Source organism: Acipenser ruthenus, chromosome 31, assembly GCF_902713425.1.
Source record: "Acipenser ruthenus chromosome 31, fAciRut3.2 maternal haplotype, whole genome shotgun sequence".
In the NCBI taxonomy this organism is placed as follows: domain Eukaryota; kingdom Metazoa; phylum Chordata; class Actinopteri; order Acipenseriformes; family Acipenseridae; genus Acipenser; species Acipenser ruthenus.
This window is the reverse complement of record NC_081219.1, coordinates 10,805,093-10,824,288: the sequence shown is the minus strand read 5'-3', so window position 1 is coordinate 10,824,288 and position 19,196 is coordinate 10,805,093. Positions and strand designations below refer to the sequence as shown.

General features: G+C 39.6%; 1 protein-coding gene across 2 annotated transcripts in view; it reads right to left on the bottom strand.

Moving 5' to 3' along the window:
• The window catches only part of LOC117396942 (guanine nucleotide exchange factor VAV2), a 157,117-nt gene that overhangs the window by 91,401 nt on the left and 46,520 nt on the right, over positions 1-19,196 (bottom strand). The gene's annotated exons all lie outside the window — the stretch shown is intronic.

Genomic DNA, 19,196 nt, shown 5'->3' with positions numbered 1-19,196 from the left:
CCTCTCAGAACTACATTTCCCATCATCCTACTGCTCACTGGTAAATCCATCTCAGTTACACATGTGAGCAGGAGGATGATGGGAAAAGTAGTTCTGAGAGGTCCATGCCATATTGAGGCAGGGAATGCAATTTAAAAGTTTTTAAAAAAATGTTAAAAATAAATAAATTGAAATTAAAAATACACACACCTTACGTAAACAGTTGTAGCAATACATAGGAACATGTAACACAATAAAATAAAAAGGTCCTTATGTACCCTTTAAGTCGTGTTAAGAATGCCTTTCATTTCAATAAAATGTCCCAGTTTAAGGGGAATGCAATAAGAAAAGGAATGTTGTTTATATGTAAAAGGGAAATACGAAACAGAAAGCGTGTGACTGTAACATCATCATCACTTTTCAGCTTACTACAGTACCATGAATTATATAAATCTTATCATTACAGCAATGTGAAAAGAAGGGCTTATTGTTTTTTTTAAAAAGAGCGTTGTCAGCTTTTTACACAGACCAGGAGAGTCATCCCTCCACATGTATGCAGTCACGACTCCACTGCTAGCAGTGCAGGGCAGGCGTGATCTCAAAGTGATGTGAAAGCTTGGGTCACTCCAACTTTACAGAGAACCTGCAGTCAAGCACAAACATGGTGTTTTGAGGGAAGCTCATTCTTTGGTTGTTGCCGGCTGGTACAATCACCAAGACAATAAAACAATATGAACTTAGTACATCAGAATATTTACAGCCCTTTGGAACTAGGGACGCCTTTTTAAAACTTGTGTGATTACACCACCAGACAACCTGGCTCACAAGCTAAAGGAAATTCGATTAGAACACGGAGCTGCAGGAATGGGAATTAGGGCAGAAGAAAATGTGTAGTTCGAACTTATAAAAAAGGCAGAAAAAAAACTACTTCAAAATTTACATTTGCAAGTTTCAATAATTTAACTGAAAAAGGAGAGAGAGATCTGCAAAGTCAGATACATTTATTAACAAAGTTGAGAGCCTTCCAACAGATATCTGTCATGCCAAACTTCAAGTTACATTCTCCCAGCGCTGTTTTCAGTAAGGAGTTATTTTCAGGCCATGTGGCAATTATAACATCAAACGACTGTTCTTGAAGGTCCATCTGTTCTACTACACTAAGCATTGTTACCAAGACTGCTACACAAACTGGACTGTAGTACGATAGCATATCAACTGTAAACATTATAAAGTGCGTCATTGAAAACATCCCAAGAAACAAGATGATACACATCTGTGGACCTTTCCTAGTCTAAAATAAAGAAATTATTAAAAATGAATTCAAGAGCTGGAGAAGTGCACATAGTGTTTAAAATCAGAGGTATCAAATATAAGATGCAATTTTTTCTTTCTTAAATTGCTGCACTCTCCAGGTGGGGCAGCCAGCCGTTCAATTCTGCAAAATGACTCATCTGTTAGTCCTATTTAAAACACTGCGCACAGCAGTAAAGCGATATATTTTAAGAATCCGAGGCTAGCCGCCTTCAAATAGCGAAACCAAATTTATGATGTCTGTAGGAAGCGAGTAAAAGATGGTCGGACTGTAACTTCCTTCTGCTTGGCTTACACCTGTCAATTCTGCAATGTTCAGAGCGCTGTCTCTATTTGCATAGTTCATTACATGGCTCTCGCTAGCCTAGTATCAAATGTTCAAAAGAGCATGAGCCGAGATCTCTCCATATCTATGACCCAGAACGAGGAAACAAATGGAATACGTGCAAATACTGTGTTTTAATGGACGTTTTGCAAATTTCAATTTCAGTGTATTTTATTTATATAGCCCCTGTCATACCACAGCATCTCAAAGCACTTTACATGTCGATTTAAAACAGAAAGTAATATGCAATCAAGAAGTAGTAATAACAACAAAATAACAATCAAGAATACACAGTAAAACAATTGAAAAAACAGAATACGTTGAATAACAAATGATAAAACACAATTACAAAAATAAGCAAATAAAATACATAAAAACGATTTGTATGTCAGGTTCAAAAGGCTAAACTATAAGAGTAAGTAATCTTGACTTAAAAATATTGACATTTAATATTTCCTGACAAGTATCTCACTACTTTCTGGGCCATCTTTGAAGTGGCTGAAACAGCATCTTGAGAGCAAAGGTCTATTTTTGTTTTATAAAATATAAATTAAATGTCCTCCGAGTTAGAGTTTGATTTGGTTCTGCTGGATACAAGGACTATGAACCACTACCTCTGAATAATGGTTGCTAACACTACCCAAAACAGTAACCACTTTGCAGCTGCCAGAACCTGATAAATGGCCTAATGTTATATCTCTCTATTAAATCTCTCTTCTCTTGAAGGAGACAAATACAGTGATTTGATTAGCATAGAAATTTGCTACTTGGGATAGTAACTAATCAATTCTAAGGACAGGTCAGCCTATTCATGTAAATGAGTTTGCATTGTAAATATACAGTATGTTTCTTTACTAAGCATGATAATGATAATCAACCCCAAATATAGTTGCCACTGGTTTTTACCTCAACATCCTGCTATATAACCAGCATGTCTCAACGAGCACAGTGTTAAATGGGCTTTTGTATCACCAATGGAAAAAAAAGAAACAGGTTTACTAAAAAAGACATGGTTTAACCATACTGCTCTTAGAAACAGCTTTTGTAGTCTTCTGCTCAATGATATTTGTTAAACCACAATACAAATGTTGCTGCTTTTCGACTGTACCTGTTTCAGCCAAATACTAAATCGACTGTCCTTGCAGTCAAATCATTAAATAAAAAAACATGAGACGGCTTCCATCAAATGCGCAGGTCAATGAGCCATGTATGGCTCAACAGCCACCTGTTGGACAGCTGTATATATGAGAATATCTAGTCGCTATCTTTTGAGGAAAGGGAAACTCAGTTGTGTCATTTTGAACTGGTAGTAAAGCCTGAAATGACCCAAACCACTATCCAACCAGTGTTACTTCCCTGCCTGAACACTGTGGTTGAATTCTCAATAGGAGTGCACAGTACTGTATATTATATCTGCACACTGGCTTGAACTCCGTCTCTGGTGTATTAGCCATGTCTCCAGACAACAAAGGGTTAACAGTCTAACAGCCTGCTGGGATTCTGGAAGCAAGGTGGCACTGGGTTAACAGACTCACTGTTCCGCTGGCTTTCTTAGACAGCAGGCTATGGCACTAGCAATCTGGTTTAGCTGCTCCCTGCTAGCTGTGAAGGGGCATCTTTGTTAATCTGGTGGTTTTGTTTCATGAGCGCAGTCCACCTCCAGTTCCAGCAATAAAGACTAATTCAACTCCGATCCCAGGAAAGTGGTTTCCTATAATTGATCTCTACCCCCGCAGCTTCTGAAAACTGTAGGACGCTGTCACTTTATTTATTTTCATTTATTTATTTTTTTCGCGCAGAGCTGCGTTCGCAGGGTTTGTAATTACTCAGTTTGGGAGCGGGGAGCGGGCGAGAGTGAGATAAGACCGAATCATTTTCACTGCAGGACTGCATTTCCATTCAAATCATATTATCCTCGCGGTGACTGACATTTTGGAAGATTACACATTAATTCACATCCAGCAGCAGAACGGCAGAGATAGCTGGCAAAGCATGGGTAAGCAGAGTGTCACTTCAATGAGGCAAACGAGTCTGCCAAAAAAAAAAAAAAAAAAAACATAGTCAAATCCACACCCCATAGTGTACCCCCTTTGGGGGGGGTCTGATTTCTGTATTTTACAAAAATATTTCCAAGGGAAACAATCTTCTCAAAATAAAACCTTCTTTAATTGTCCACAATGAAGAGCACATAACATAGCCTGTTAATACCAAAGGGATAAGACCAAAGTTATCGTCACAGATAAAACTGCTTTAAATGTATATGAGATGTGCTGTTACACATGAAAGTATTTCATGTGAAAGACATTTCACAATCTCTTTCCTCTAACCCGTTGCAGAGGTTCTGCCTAAATACCTTATGAAGAATGAGGAAATCATGAAGCACCACCCAAGTGGAACAAGCGTTCCTTTAGCTCAGTTCTATAACACTCACACCTTTTTCACATTGTACAAGACATAGATGCAAGCTATTCCAAGGCACACATTTACTGACAATGGAGGATCAACGTAGCTAATTGAGATCATTTCATTATATTTTAAAAAGTTTAAATTTCAATTAAGATACAGTGCCCCCCTCCCCCCCACCTTCTCATGACTTATCTCCAAGTTGATCATATCAATGAAAAACGTTAATATATTTAAATAGAATTAACACTGGATATGCCAGTATTTCACCCCACTGGATTACCAGGATATTTAGCCACATCTCCTGCTATCTGGGTGTTATGGCTATCACGTATTGTACCAGCTAAACATATTACTAAAAATATAAGCAAGATGACTACACTAAATCAGGTCCTCTGCCTCTCTGTGAGAGCATGTCTTTGATACTTAATTGCCCCTTTCAGAATGCTTGCACAAAGCTGCTGAACACTAATAAATGCCTTGCTGGCATCAAGTATGCTGTAATTGTGAAGAAATGCAGAGAGATTCTGTTCCATTGTTTGTGGAGAACAGAAGTGCACGGAGAGGTTATTATTAGCACAGACCAGGGTATTGACCAGAGTACTGAAACTGCTACAGATATTTAAAAGCAACAACTTACCCAGCACGGCCTAACAGGATAGTTATGTCAGCACACTTCAGTGGAATCTGACTGACTCAAGTACAGTTAGTAGAATGGAAAAATGGTTCTGTTTATTTATTAATCTACATGTTGTAGTTTGTATGTGGGTGTGAACATAAGAACTCTACATAAATAATGCATCTACAGTACACAATATTATAGATGTAACATGCACAGCAGTGTGTACTATACAGTACCAATGTTCACAGCACTGCTATTTGGTAAGTGCTTCAGAAATAACCCTGGCCAACGTTTAGTAAACATTTGTCAACCTTTACCTAGTTTCTATTATTAGTGTGAGGTTAATTAATGACTTCAAAACTCAATCATAGCCAACATATACTGTGCATGTATCTGGGGTGCATTTGGCACACTACTCTAAACTGACATGTGTGATTACCTTTTCTCCTCCAGGATATTACTGCTGGCTACACAGATGCAGAAACGGAGCTATCTCCCCTGCATACACAGTGTCTGCCAATGCCTACAGCTGATCAGCTGCCATTTTACCGTTTTCCCCCAAACTCAGAACCACAAACATCATCAGTGAAGATGGATCTCACCTGCTAAGAGAGCAGTGACAGTGAGTGACAGTGCAATGACTCAGAGAATCAAACTCACGGTGTTGAGATAAAGAGGATCAACAACACCAGTGCTCTTTGCCAGCAGCTCAATTCAATTCCAGTTGCAGGTGAAACCCCCATGCACAGGGTGCAATCATATCATGAGAGTGTGACAAAGTGAAGAAGGCCCAATGACAGATGCACTGCAAGTGCGCCCACATTTAACATGTCCATAGAGCGATAGATATTCTGTATGGTGGTTGAAAAACCAGATCTAATCAAGATTAAAACATACTGGGGCTCAAAATAGAAAGCAGAAAGCCTCATATTGAGCAGAAAGCAACGCAGCTAACCGCATTAGAAGCACACCTGCAGTACAGTACATAATTAGGAAGGGGTGTCAAGAAGGCTTACATCAGAAACGGCTTTGCAACAGAGATCATGGTTAGCGTGAATGAATGCTTTCATGTACATTCATTCTTGTTCACTGAACTGCACATTTAACACTGAACTGGCTTCACTGGATACAAGGAGGAAGAATGGATGCTACCGGCCAGCCCCTGATTGTGTGTTGCTGCAAATGTAATACAAACAGACACACACATGTTCAGGTGATGGCTTCTTCAATAAACAGGTATGCAATATTTTCAGTCATCAATTCTTATTTGTATAATCGTTTCTCTAATGATATTAACCTTTTTTTTTTTTTTTTTTTTTTTTTTTTTTTTTTTAAAGGGGCTAAAAGTAAATCTAAACTGAAGTACAGTAACATTAAATGTCCCTAAAGAGGCTGCAAAAGCAGGAACTATTTGCAAAGTTACACGTCACCACCACCAGTATAACATCTTTATTGTTTTTGGGCTAGGCTTTTCCTTTCCAGTAATATTTATTGAGAAGCCAATGTTTTAATAGCGATTTCATGTGGCGCGCAAGTAGAGTGAACCGCAAACCCATGGCATCCTCTGTTCATAAAAAAAACGCACTTTCCACCACAGACAGCAAGTGCTTTGCGTATTGTTCAGGAGCTTGAAATGGGCCAGTTTCTGTTCTCTCACTGCTTAAAAAACAAAAAGGGACCAAATAAGAAAAGTAGGGAAACAGCCCCAACCCCAACCACCCTCCTCATAAAAACACAAACACAATATGCAGGCAATCATACTGAATAGTGTCATGGACAGTACAGAACACTCTGCAGGGGTAGAGAATCCTTGAAAAGCTACTGCAGTAATCTCTTCTGCAGACTAGACAGACAATTCCTGTGGAATAGTAGCATCTCTTTAGCAATAAACTGAATTCAATAAATGAAACTTGCCTTTGATAATCCACGGGTAAGGGTCTCTCTGAGCAGGGGGGGGGGGGGGGAGGGACGGATGACAATGAATGATTTATGTTTATAAACTCTCATTTAATACGGTTATCTTTGCTGTTTCTAGCTCTAGTTTCATGTTCACCCTGGGTTACTATCCCTTGAACAGGCCTGTGGTTTTCAAAAGGGCTCCACCACAGACATCCAATAACTGTGTACTCTATACAACAGGCATGGGATGACTTTACCTAACTGAGGGAGCCAGCAGTAATACAATAAAGAATTCCCAGGTAGAAGGAATAGTTTGCAAAGCAGCTCTTAAATTAGTGCCGTCATTGAACCCCTCTTTTACAAAACAGCGTCTGGCTTGCTACCATCTAAACACCAGTTTAACCCAAATGACTTTGAAATTTAATTCTACAACTACGTATGAGGACTATAGCGTAATGTGAAACGCCCATATTTGCTGTGGCTTAGTTATATCGGGTGATTTTTAAGGTAATCTAAAATATATTTCTTGATATTTGTACCTTTAGGAACCTTTCACCACACGCATACTATAACTTATAGGTAGGTTGGTCAGTTGAACAAGAGACCAGGGCAGAATGCAGGTTTTCACATCCAGAATTTGATAAACAGAGGAGTAATTCAGTTGTGTGCACCAAGGTTAAGAAAATCAAACATCAAACAGTGCCTCTGTGAGTCTCTTCAGTGTATTTGTGGCTGTCATAATTAAACACAAGGGATTTAAAAGGGTAGCTGTATTTCGATCCACCCACATTAAGATCAAACAAATAGACCCCCAAGGTCTCGGTTTTGTCAAGATTTCAAGCAATCTTTAAAAAGGTGGTATTTTCAGAAACATGTATTACTGCTCAAGGTTTCAAAGTTATGGGTTGTGCAGGATCGTTGGCGTGTACGCGTCACAGAGACGTCAAGGTTTGTAACTACTCTTGTGACAGCCAGAGTGGACTGAAGGAATATTAAGGTGGGAAAAGACTGAGCAATAGAAATGTTGATGTCTACATGTGCATAGGGGCATGCACGATGCCATCGCCTGCCTGATGCTAAACAGTCATTCATTGACCACTCACAGACAAGACCAACTCCAGTCAGTCAACAGTAGTTGGAGTACAGGCCAAGTGTCAAGCTTGTGGGAGCGTGAGAAGCAGGTCCGAGATGATTCACTGAACAGCCCAGAACGGTTTACATTTCTGGAGTAACGCAGTCTCTGAATTTCTTTCATCAGGGCTTAATGTGTTCTGCCTCATCTTCGTTCCTGACTTGCAATGATCCACAGCCACAGGTCCCTGCACTCCCTCTCGCTCTCTCTGTTAATCAGATGTGACACTTCTTAGTTTAAAACAACATCTCAGGGCAGACGTGAAAGGCATACTTGTGAACGACAATTACAGGACAATCCTTCAAAACACAGGTGTGCCTTCAAGGAGTGATATAACCAAGCAACATTATTATTGGCCCCCTTACTGCTGTGCAGACAATACTTTTAATCTTTTTGTATTTTAGGGATATTCTAAGATTTTAAAGTACCACACAATAGATGAAGAAAATTTGTTAACAATAATTTACTGAAGCCCTCTTTAAAATCATAGTGGTGCACTGAATATAATCCTGGAATGGACTACCTTTCTAATACAAAATAAATGAAACATTACTGAGGTTACCAAGGATAAAACTTTTATTTTTATTTTGACAGCACCAGTGCTAAAAAATATTACAACATTATTCCTGTGGATTCATATGAACCTTAATCCCTGTATAGTGTATTTGTATTAATTCCTTATTTACCTTCAATGCCATATCTCACTACTTTCAAATTAGAAAAGACCATAAACACATACTTCTCATTGAGTATGATTATAATAGTAATATATCACAGAATATATTTGTTATGCTTACTGGGCCTTATAGTATATAAAAAATTCAAGTTTGGATTCTGTTCCTTCAGCAATCCCCATATCTCTTTGAATTGGCCTGCATACTGACAGACAGGAAGAAGTGACATAGTGTAAAATTCATCACAATGTGCTTGGTGCCTGAATAAAAAAAACAACCAAAAAAATGAAGTAGTGCATATTTGATATTGCAGACTTCTTTCTCCTTTACCAGCTTGTAAAGCGCTTTGAGGTACTGTGGTATGAAAGACGCTATATCAATAAAACACATTTACATTTAAATTAAGAAATATTTACTTGTTTATTATTTATCTGCTTGCCAAAAATGAGAAGTGAGAGTTCAGGTGCATATCAGTTTTTTGTTTTTTTTTTTGTTTTTTTTTTTTAACATTGAACATAATTGGTTCTGCAGCAATTAGAAACATACCAAACAGAAAGGATGTGAAACTTCATAGATTCTGACATGATCAATAACAGGGCATATTCAGAGCTTGAAATGGACCATTACTTGCCAGTAAGCAGTACCAGCACTTCCAAAATTCCAAAGACTTGTGTACCGCCACTTTTTATAGCCAGAAATATGATCTAAAGTGCATGTAGTGATTTTTGACAGTTGCATAGCGCTCCTGGGGAGTTGTATTTCCCAAGTCTATGTGATTCTAATCTGTTTTTTTTTTTTTTTTACTGTATACTGTCAGACTATAATACCCAAAATGCGTTCAACGTTACGTAACATCACCTGAGCCCCTGTGGATGTTATTTCGACTGGAGCGCCGTTTCAGTTTTAAGTTTTAAACTTGTTACATATTTTACTTAATGTTGCAAACTCATGCACTTTTATTTCAAGCACTGGTTATATTTAACAGTCAACCGTTCAGTAAAATCAAATACCTCACTAGCCATTACACAGTGTAAACATACAATGTCAATTCGGGTTTCTGTCCCTTACCATTTGATAAGTTAAATCAGACGAAGGTTATAAAGCAAACTAATAGCTGTGTCTTAGCCACTAGTAGCATTGTCAACTGATCAGCATTGGATTCCATGACATTAAAACACTGATCTAGCATTTTTCTTCCATCAAGTGAACTTTTAACCTAGCCTTCTCCAGTAGACTGCCAGCTAACACAAAAGCAGATATTTCAGCCTGCAGCAATGTTTCTCCATCTCTCCGAACAGCAGGAGGTGTGACAGAGTGACAGAAGCAAAACAAACTGCAAATAGCTTTTCCAGGCTCTGGATTGTGGGTCTAGTGTTCTGAGCTCAGTCTCCCTGCTCTGCTATGTAAAAGAGACAATCGCTGAACAATCCTGTCCGCTCCCCCAGCTCTGTGTGCTCGACAATCCTTAAACCAAGACACACGCCTGTCACTCAGGACACCGCTTGCAATCAGACCGGGCTACAATAGGACTCCATCATTTATATAGTTTTCAAACCTCACATTTAAATTTTTTTTTTTTTTAAACTTTGCAGCGACAAGGTGCAAGGCGGAGTGGTAGAAAAGAGATGGGGCAACATTGTAACAGTGCTAGACTTGTCTTTAAATCAAAGTGCAAGCTGAACTTTGCGTGGTTAATTTAAGGACTCGTTAACTTGTCAAAGTTTTTCCTAAACAACACATTCCTTACAGTGTTTTTTTTCCTGTCTGGCAGAGCAAGGTGACCTCGATTGCATTGTTAAAAAAAAAAAAAAAGTGATCCTTTCTCGTAGAATAACAAACAAAGTTGACTCCCAAAAATAGCTAGATCAATGAAAACGATTTAACATAAGTGACCCTCACAAGCAAACGCTTCAGAAAGTTTCAAACACACAGTGTGTCATCAAGCACTGTTGAACACCACCTCGGTCTGCAGACAGCAGGCACAAAAATCAATAAAGAAGGAATGAGTAAAGCAGGTGTCGGTTTACTCTGGGAAAAATAACTGCATCCTTCACTGGAAAGAGACCGGAGCCTCGGAATTGGAGAGGTGCTCATGGGCAGTTAATAATGTACAAGTTACATGGATGATCAGCTACTATTTGTAAGTTAGTGATTCTAGTCCTAAAGACTAATCTCCGCATACCGTACAGTATGTGGCTGTCCCTGCCAGCAAGCAGCAATTTCCTGAGCTCTACTGTAACCTGAAATACACATACCATACAGTACTTATGCAATGCCAAGGTATGAAATACTGGAACACTTTGAAATTAAATTCAAGCAAATGGCTCCCATGAGTTTAATCAGAACACAGAACTCATGTGAGCACACCAACACTCCAGAACTCATGTGAGCACACCAACACTCCAGAACTCATGTGAGCACACCAACACTCCAGAACTCATGTGAGCACACCAACACTCCAGAACTCATGTGAGCACACCAACACTCCAGAACTCATGTGAGCACACCAACACTCCAGAACTCATATGAGAACACCAACACTCCAGAACTCATGTGAGCACACCAACACTCCAGAACTCATGTGAGCACACCAACACTCCAGAACTCATGTGAGCACACCAACACTCCAGAACTCATGTGAGCACACCAACACTCCAGAACTCATATGAGCACACCAACACTCCAGAACTCATGTGAGCACACCAACACTCCAGAACTCATGTAAGCACACCAACACTCCAGAACTCATGTGAGCACACCAACACTCCAGAACTCATGTGAGCGCACCAACACTCCAGAACTCATGTGAGCACACCAACACTCCAGAACTCATGTGAGCACACCAACACTCCAGAACTTAAGCGATGTCCATGCCATGTTTAATCATTATTAGAGGAGCAGTTATCATTAATGTAGTACAGGTAGTTACTGACCGTTGAATAAATAACAGCTAGAAATAATTGTCTGCTGCTGTTAAAACAAAGCCCTGTTTTCTGGTCCTGGGTCACACACCACACTGCAAGCAGTGGAGCACCCCCCAGGGTGCTGTCAGAGCTGTGCATCCCAGTATCAGTCACACTTCTCTTCTGATGTGGAGTGTGCAGTCCTGCATGGTGCAATCGACAAACCCCCAACAGTGGCAAGGGAGCTTCTACCCAAGTCCCATCACATTAATCAGAACTGGTATTACAGACCACAGACAATGCACAGTGCTGTACTGGAAAGAACTGGTGAAATGAAACGACGATGTGGAGAAGCACGACACAAACTCAGCAATTACAAGCATCAACCATGGCACCCTCGTCTCAAGTTTATTTGTGTAGGTGCTTCAGTTTAGACTACTACTAAGTGTGGGAAGGGGCATTCGTTTTGCAATGCAGTTTAATTACACAATTGTTTCATGTTTTTTCAGTTGGCCCCTAGAGGAAGTATAAACAGTACCGTTTACAATACAGCATTTAGCTTGCACACATTTACAAATATCAGTAAATGTAAAAGACTCACTACCCCAAAATTTGGTGGCTACACCATATCATACATGCATACATATAGAGTATAATTTCAGACTATTTCTTTAATGGTTTTTGTATTCCTGAAATAATATTTAATTAATGCACTGAATTCATAGGAATTTGTAGCCATTATTTTAAAATGTAACCATTTTTTTTCTTTTATAACAGAGTGTTTTTTGTCTCTGCTGCCCTGATTATATTAAATATTCTTACATTTGAATTGGCTCTCCCTGTGCAGCCGATGTGACCCTCGTTGCGTGCCTGTGTGTCAAAAGGACAAAGCCCTTTAGGTTATTTCTTCCTCCAGAGTGCCTCTCTGTGGGCAGGAGTGTAATTGATTGTTTGGAAGCGGGCAGGCACAACCTTTCCATTTGAACTACGTTCTGTAAAAAGAAGTATTGTGTTCACTACCAGGCAATTTCTACAACAAAGAAGCTGCTCTCCAGAATACGGACTCCCTTTTACCTCAGTCATCGGGAGAAACAGATAGGGAATGATACCAGTTATTAGTACTTTAAGCCACTCAGAGATGTCATTAAACAGAATGCATTAACAAACCCTCGAGGCGTCTGCTCTTACAATCCTGCTTTAATTGCAGTAATGAATGAAAGGGGGGTCATTACTGGTTAAATACCTGAATGGCAATTTAGATTGATACAAACTACGGCAGACTAGCCATTCAACTTGGTAATTCTGGTCTAGTATAACAGGGATGGAGATAAGACTCCCATTGCATATTATTATTATTATTATTTATTTCTTAGCAGACGCCCTTATCCAGGGCGACTTACAATTGTTACAAGATATCACATTATTTTTACATACAATTACCCATTTATACAGTTGGGTTTTTACTGGAGCAATCTAGGTGAAGTACCTTGCTCAAGGGTACAGCAGCAGTGTCCCCCACAAGGGATTGAACCCACGACCCTCCGGTCAGAAGTCGAGAGCCCTAACCACTACTATAGCAGTTTGATCCATTCCTGGTTTTACTACGAGTTTAATAAGACACACCTGACCTTGTTACCTATACACTAGCTAATCAAGCTCATAATAAAACCTGACATGGGTAAAACTGCTATGCAATAGGAGTCTTACTTCAATTCCTGTAAACAATATTTGTAAAATAAATTGCGTCAATGCGTCAGGAATATGTTTCCAGTATTGCACACAGGTTACATTTAAAACTACTATACAACAAATGCTTACATGAATCCTAGGCAGGAGACAGGCTGATGTCTGTCACAATAAAATAAAATGCCATGTCAAAAACAGTTGTCGTTGATAAAGAACTGAATGAAGTGCACTGGTCAACCGCTGCCTGTTTTAATATCTTTCTTAATGTCCTGTGGCACAATCTTTTGGAAAAAATGCAGTCCTGCTGACCCGGAGAGAACACCTGCTAACAGGAGGTTGCAGGATTCTTCCTTTAATCTTTCAGCTTGAAAGATTCCCATTTTTGGTGCAGAAGGGGCAGAAGGGCCTACTTGCCAACACTCATTCTCATTTCAAAATGATTCATGTAATGGTCTTGCTGTGGGCAGCGGTATGTGTCTGTGGCTTCCCATCACTTGCAGTTTCCTGTGTCAGGGCAAGGTTCTGGTTACCATGAATGAATTGGAAGTGTAGTCCCACTAGTTCCAGCTGGTATCGCTAAACACAGAAGTGGTGTTCAATGTGTCCTGTAAGGGTCTAAAAAGGGGCCTTTAATAATAAACGCATACAATGAATTAGGTTTAAGTGAATAATTAATTTTAAAACATGCCTGGCTTCTGGGAAAGTGATTTAAGCACATTAAAAAGGGCTTTACCAAATGGAGGCAAAATTAATCTAAACCCCTGCAGTTTTAGAATTGGGCTCCACTGTTCAGATTGCCGATGCTCTGCTGGCTTGAATGACACAGTCACCACTCCTCTCTCACTCACATGATAAAAGGACAGTGAGACCACAGATGGCCAGGCACCTGATTGTAACTTCTGTCAAAAGTCAATTTAAAAAAAGCCTTGTTTCTTTATGACATTGGGTTTTTAATGGGAAGGTTTCAACAATCTTCATCGCAGCTGCTGCACTCCCATCAGCCGAGTGAAATGTCCAGATATGCTATAGAGCAGCAGATCATCTGGTATCAAACACTGTAGAGCGAAGCTTTGTGTTGTATTAAATAAACAACATGCGCAATCAATGTGTTTTGGGACATTCAACAAGGGCTGACATACTACGACCCCATGCACTTGCCCTTAATTTCTATATCTTACAACTCTGTTGTTATCAGAGCCCTGCAAGTTTCCCCAATCCTGCCTTCAGTGTCTTGGGAGTTAAATTCCCCTCCTGGCTCCTGGGTGGATGATACTGCAGGACAGGTGCCAAGTGCATGATTCCACGGGTTTCCACCCCCAAGCTTCCCTCAAGGAAACCATTAAGGGATGGTCACATTGAATCAGTTCGGTTTGGGTTGCCCTGCATCCATAGCAGGCATTTCTATGTTATTACCCAACCTCCATGTATGTAATACTTCAATAATATACCACTGTAATATACTACAGTGCATTCATTAATAGTATTCATTGCTGTGAGTGGAGCATGATGAGTATTGAAGAGTTAGTTCAGTTTCTTGCAGAGATAAAACCCAACAGAGTCTATAATAGACAAAGTCTGCATGAATGCTCATCCCTTTATCGGTGATGCATGTGCATATCTGCGAAATTGAAATGCACCTAAAAACAGAGACAGCCATGTGTTCAGAGAAGACAGTGAACTCAGCAGAAAGAACCGAACGATATCTGGCATGCCAGCTTCACAGAGAAATCTGCCTGAAGCTTAAAGTTTCCTCTGTGAAAATCAAATTGCTCGTCAGGCTTTACTGTATGATTCTCAACTCAAATTATTCATAACCGCATTTGGATGACATATCTGGAACATGAAAACATTTTTTTTGTATACATGTTCACCTTACCTAGAGCTTGACTATAGCATGTTTAAATTGAACATTAAGTCACTCATATTGCTGACTTTGTAAAACTGGGATTCACTCACTGTTGGCACAGATGATTGCAAACTTCTTTTTTTTGTTGTATAGTATTAAAGGTTTATGCTCATGCCTAATAATGTTTCCCCTTGATACTTTTTTTTGTACCCAGTTTGAATTTTAAAAGGTTGTCTCCACCAATCAGGGGGACTGAAGTACAACAGTCGCCCTCTCCAGCCTCTCTATCTTCTATCGTTATTTCATCTGCTATGAAGCATCAGATGTTATCGAGTTACTGAATCCTGGAGACAAGGGTCCAGCCTGGGTAGTCTGTGCCTGGACTTGATGGGTGTCTGGAGAGCAGGGAGGCGACTGAGCTCACAAAGGCTAATGTGGTCCCCTGCTTGTGCTATAAACAGGATTTGAGCCATGCTCCCATGACTCATCCTGCATGCCAAACAGCAAGACAAATAATGGACAAAAAATAGTAGATATTCCTGAATTATAACGACACACAGCACAACACAATTGTGACTACCCATGATTTCATCCATGCTGTCAACTGTACCCAGGATGATGTTACCCATGTATCTAAGACTAAAAGCATGGCTGAACCACTTAATACATACCTACAGCTATGGCCTATACTAATTTTAATTCATAAAGTCAAATGAAACTTGCTGAATAATGTTACTTTAACATATTGAATGACATACCGCTTTGCAGTTTTCCATATACTTAACAAAAACTTGATAAATACTGTACTACTATTATGGCTTTCGGTAGGCTTTTGCAATATTATTTTGTAGTTTCTTTGATTACATCATGTTAATAAAATATCTAAATTATGTTCATGTAGTTTTTCTTTTTTTAAATGTCTCAATCCTAAAATTCTAGATGATGCAAAACTTTTGGCCATAGCTGTAAGCCTTTTAATCACGGACTGATTGACAAACCCCATTGTCTGATTCAGTAGAAGTATTTCCTTTCCTCTGCCGCTCTGCTATTCTGATATACCAAATACACATCTTAGGTCAGTTCAATCAACCTTTAATTCACTTAGTCTGCTTGTTTGTATGCATGCGGTACATATGGTCTTCATAAGAATCTGCTAGTTTTTTTCAGCAAATATAATTAAGGAAATGTAGTGAAGCAAGGTTTCCTGTGAATAAGTGTAACCATTAAGAAAACAAACCATCTGTTCTACTGACAACGCACCTGCTCCAAACCGCCCCTGTAGCAGGCCAGCTACCAATAACTGCGACTGCGTTTCTTATTAAAGGAATCAGGCTTGACAGAGAGCTCACACAATTAATCTGAGTCGCTACCAGGCTTGTGGGTTAGGATCTCTTCAGTGCACTGCAGCATGTTCCTCCGATCCCCAGTCACAGTCCACACAGCTCAGCAGCAGCTCACTGATTAGCACAATTGTGCTCCTGTGACTGATGCTTTAGCAACTGTCTGTGTCACTCTGGGCTCAGCCAGTCTCAAATCAACAACAGTTTGTGACAGTCCAAAGGCAGACAGTGCTACATGCGCTGCCACTCTTCAGCTTTACTGTCACAGCTGAAAAGAAATGCATTCAATACACAAGGCTCAATAGACAATTGGCAGTCTTTGCTTAAGAGGTAAAGGACTGAATCATGGAGGTGAACTTGCAGAGCTGTTTGCTAGCACTGTAGCCAGAGCCATTGATACACACCTATCATAAACATTCACAAGGACCAATTTGAAAATGAAAATAAATAAATAAATAAAATAACGCATTACTATTCTGTACATTCCCTGATTTACAATCCCGTTTAGTCCCTCGGGAAGCCTTCTACTTCCAATTATTTTAAAATGTCCATTATTAAGTCTTCACCATATTATTAATCATCACAATAATGTACAGAAAAAAATCGGTAGGATTAAAGCCAGACAGATATGAATAACCTTTTTTGCATCACAAATTTCCACTTACTGGTAAACTGCTAGCAGCGGTTTCCAAATGACAGTAAGCAAACACAGGTGTTCAATGCAATTAAAGCGCTTGGAGTCTGATAAACCCCATGTCTAGCGATGTGGCACAGAAATGAATGTCTAATCAACGTGCTATTCAGTGTTACTGTATCTACTCTCTTTTCCATTAATTATTGAGCCACCTTTCCCTCTGCCATTATAAATCACACTTGTTGATTTCCACCAGCAGCAGATCAAGATCAAATCAGCTTCAGCAGAACTCAATCTCTCCAGCTCATGCCAATGGTGGTAGTAACCTATTGAGCACCTAATGCCAAGGAGGCGAGAGGGGGGGTTAAATCTGCAGAAAATAAGTATTTATGCTGAACATGAAGACTGGGATTATTAACTGTCTGGGAAGTATTAAAGGACGGTGAATTCATTAATAAAAAACAATTATACAACAAGATTGCAGATTGGTTTGCAGACTGCAGATGGAACTGGCTGCAGCCCCAGTTTGATGCTGGAGATTGGTTTAACAGTGCAGAAGGAAACGTGGCATTAGTTTGAATTAAAAAGGCTAACAGTACTTCACAAAGAACACAGATATATTCATATAGCACACTGATCGACTCAGTCGCATAACATTGAAAGTTAGCTGCCAATCAATTGCAGGCTAATTCAAAACAAAGACATAAAACAGCACTTCCAAGACTTTGTGCATCAGGACCCCACAGGATATAAATACGCGGTTAGGGTTGAACAGAAAAATCTACCTCGCTCTGTCAAAGTAAAATATGTTTTACTGTGCATCTCTGCTACTACCCCAGAGGGTGGAAGTCAGAAAAGCTCTAGTTTAAAAACCACACCGAAATTAACCTTTAAATGACTGGCATGTATAGATATATTTTATTTATAGATAATATTTTATTTAAAATAGCAAGTATATACAGACAGGCAGACGCCTTGTTGCAAGGGATAATAGAAGTGACTCTGGAGCAGCAGTCTCATAGAGGATCGTGGTTCGAACTGAATTGGGGTCTTCTTTTCCCCAGGGGTTCAACAGTAAGTTTGGAAACACGTACATACATGAAAAGTACAAAAATGGTATTTCACTGATGTGGCAAGATGCAGGCAATATACATCAAAATGTACTTTTTCTACAGTACAGGGGTTTGCCTTTTTTCTCAGTTTTCAGATAGGATTCTTATTGAAAATCATTATGCAGTCACTGCAGACTGATGCTCACAGGTTCACATCTGGAGGTACATCCATACAAATAAACACCTGGAAAGAGCCATGCTCAGTCTTATGTTCAGCACATCGCTGTACCTGTTCTCTCTATCGCATTACTTGACTCTCAGCCAGGGCATCCGAGTGCTTAACTATGCTAATTACTAGCTGTAGGAACTGCGGACGGCAGATGTCTCACTCCGGGAAGAGCAAGAGCCAAAACGAATAATTACATACAGAACGACTGACTGCATTATGAAAATCTCATCCCGGCTCCGAGGGTAACTGACAGCAGGGGTGAGGAGCAGAGCTCACCATGATTAATGCTAATGCTATAACATCCGCTATACTTCAAGAACTCCCCTCACACCAAAATATAAAATAATTCATGTGCAGGGATGCTGCCTTTTCTTTCTTTTCTGTTTATTTTAAGCTCAATGATGATCAGCATCCATTATCAGTCTGCCAGGACGTATGATGTCAAAGAACAATTCCCTTAACTGTGCACACTGAGCTGTCAAGCAGTTTAATGGAGCAAAGAGTGGAGTTTTAATGCAAAATGCCATGCTTTGTATGTATTTATGTATGTATGCATGCATGTTATAGGAGGTACTTCTCAGAACTACAAGGTACAAAACTGAAAAACAACCAACCAGGTCTTTATTTTGCAAGGGTCAGAAATGAATGATTAAGGTTATTTTAGTTTCTTAACAGTCTACTGGTAGGGTTAGGTTTGATTATAGTGAGATGAAATAGCATGTCTCAAAATTGCATCCCGCTCCACACAGACTCACTGTATATGCTGTACAGGGTGGTTTTTAAGTCAGTAAGCCACTCTGAAATTCTTCTGTGGAAAATATTCAGTGCAGAGCAATAGAAAAGACACATGGGGGCACCAAATGATGGACAACGGGATTCTGGGTCGGCTACAATGGCATCCTTCAAATTGTTTAGAAATGTTTTTCCACTGAAGTTAATAGTGTTCTAATATGCTGATCACTTCAGAAAGGGAAAGCAATATCACACACCTCCACGTAATAACATTTCTCATATACATAATACATTTTTTGGCTCCTTGTAAGCCATTGACGAAGTGTCAAAAGATATTAATGAAGTGTAGAAGGAGTTAATATTCTTCGGTCTTGCTGACTTCAGTATATGATCGCTCTTGTTTTACCCATCTTGCAAGCAATGCAACCT